This window comes from Chiloscyllium plagiosum, unplaced genomic scaffold, assembly GCF_004010195.1.
Source record: "Chiloscyllium plagiosum isolate BGI_BamShark_2017 unplaced genomic scaffold, ASM401019v2 scaf_57533, whole genome shotgun sequence".
Lineage (NCBI taxonomy): Eukaryota > Metazoa > Chordata > Chondrichthyes > Orectolobiformes > Hemiscylliidae > Chiloscyllium > Chiloscyllium plagiosum.
In genome coordinates, this window is record NW_025208421.1 from 11,467 (window position 1) to 13,932 (window position 2,466).

The 2,466-nt window shown below is 48.9% G+C and overlaps 1 non-coding gene across 1 annotated transcript; it reads right to left on the minus strand.

The window, feature by feature from the left end:
• Window positions 1-1,367: 1,367 nt before the first annotated feature.
• LOC122546692 lies at window positions 1,368-1,531 on the minus strand. Its single transcript, XR_006310791.1, has one exon. It is a non-coding gene; the product is annotated as a U1 spliceosomal RNA (small nuclear RNA).
• Window positions 1,532-2,466: the final 935 nt, after the last annotated feature.

The following is a 2,466-nucleotide window of genomic DNA, read 5'->3' on the forward strand; positions in this document are numbered from 1 at the left end:
ATCCGCGATCAAGGGCTGATCCTCAATCCGCGATCAAGGGCTGATCCTCAATCCGCGATCAAGGGCTGATCCTCAATCCGCGATCAAGGGCTGATCCTCAATCCGCGATCAAGGGCTGATCCTCAATCCGCGATCAAGGGCTGATCCTCAATCCGCGATCAAGGGCTGATCCTCAATCCGCGATCAAGGGCTGATCCTCAATCCGCGATCAAGGGCTGATCCTCAATCCGCGATCAAGGGCTGATCCTCAATCCGCGATCAAGGGCTGATCCTCAATCCGCGATCAAGGGCTGATCCCCAGCCACGAACTGTGTTCGGTGATGATTTGGAGACGCCGGTGTATTTGGTACAAGTTCTGTGTCTTGTATCTCTACAACCACCTGAAGAAGCAGTGCTCCGAAAGCTTGTATTTCCAAATAAACCCTGTTGGACTATAACTTGGTGTTGGGTGGTGTTTTTCGTTTAAACCTTTAATAGTTAGTACTAAAGTTTATTTGGAAGGTGACCCCGTGTGTGGCGACATTATATACTTTCCACCGTACTCCTGTACTTGAGTACACGTGACACAACAGAACCTAAATCTATGTGTGGGGTTGGTGGAAGTGGGTGATGTTGGTGGCGAATACTTTGCACCAGTATTCACAAAGCAGAAGGGCATGGTGGATGGGGAGTTTAGGGACAGGTATGTTGGTACTCCGGGCATCACAACATTAAACAACAGGTGGGGTTGGGGGCCTTTAAAAAGCATTAAGGTGGACAGGTCCCCCGGATCTGATGGGGAAATATCCCAGAACGCTAAAGGAGGCACGTGAGGAAGTTTCTGGAACCTTGTACGAAATCTTTGAGAAAAAATAACAGCTGTTTTGGGACAGGTGGGACAAGTCAAGTGGAGGGTCAGGTCTGAGATGAGGTGGGGGTGGAAAGATGAGGAAACGGGTGAAGTTAACATTGATGCTGTGTGGTTGGAGGGTCCGAAGGCGGAAGATAAGGCATTGCTCCCCCCCAGGCGTGAGGTGGGCTGGACGTTGCACTTTGTAGCTCAGGGTGTTGGTGCCCTTGCTTGATAGGTTGGCGAAGAAGCAAACGGTAGTAAGACATGGAGCAGATGGTGACTTGAGAGCAGTTAAGAGGGAAGGTGGTTAAGCAGCATGTTGAGAGATATAGTGAGGAAATAGAGGGAAATAGTCACATATGCAGCAGAGGTTTGGTGGGCTTAACGGTTTTAAAGTTAGGACTGCTCTTGCTTGGAGAGGGAAGACTGCCCGAGCAAACTTGGGCGTTTACGGAGCCGTGTGAAAGCAAGTTGCAGCGTAACAACACTGCCTACAGAAAAACCGCAATTCAGATTCTGCCATTGGTTTGTAAATCAGGGGAGAGCGCAAACACAGTCCCCCACTACCACAAATGTTGCAGTCGAGTATCCCGCATTTGGGGACATCGCAGGCGTCAGCACACCCGAAATGCAATGGGATAGCCTCATCCTGGGAGCGCCACCGCAATGATCATGTCATCTCCCCTGCCAGGTAAGTATGCTCAGCACTCACACTCGCTCACACCCCACAACAGCCGCTCCCTCTCACTCTCACACTCACTCACTTTTGCAACATCGAACATTCACTTCCTCAACCTGCCCTGCCTGTCGATCAGCTTCATTCTTCAAATGGATCCCCGAATGTCTCCAGGACTCCCGTTTTACTCAAATACCACCCACGGCTGCGCCTGCGCTGCTTATCTGCATCTATCCCTTAAAAGGACGCGGCCCGCCCCTGTTTCCTTCAGGCTGCCTCCTGATTCGCGGAAAAACAGGAGGGAAAGTTCCAACTTTGTTTTCAAACACTCGTCCGAATTTGATGTCAACGCGAATAAAAGCAACTTACAACCTTTGGTTGTGAAACTAGAAGCATTTTTTAAAACCAATTTACCTCGACTTTCTACAATGTTTAGCTGCAGCTTTGCAAATCTCACTTCAATCAGATTAGTGACTTCAGGTTGAAATCACATACAAGATTAAGGGTGCCAGGGAAACATATTTCTCAACATGATGTTGGATGAGACACGAAACTGAGACCACCACCACCTCGTCTGGCTGCACATTCCGAGCACTCACCACCCTCTGTGTAAAATAAACTGGCCTGTGATTAAAATGTAATCGTCCTTTTCTTCCGTGTCTGATTTACCTGCTGCTTTCCCTGGGGTAAAGAATTCCAAATTTAGAGGGCATAGTTTAGGGTGAGAAGAGAAAGATTTCAAAGGGATCTAGGAGGCAACTATTTCACACAGAGGGTGCTGCGTGGACGCAATGAGCTGCCAGAGGAAGTGATGGAGGTTGGTACAAGTACAACATGCCAAAGGCATCTGAATAGGAAGGGTTCAGAGGGATAAGGGCCAAGTGCTGGCAAATGGGACAAGATTAAATTAGGATATCTGGATTACTGCGGAGCAGCTGTGCAGCAGAACAAAGTGGGC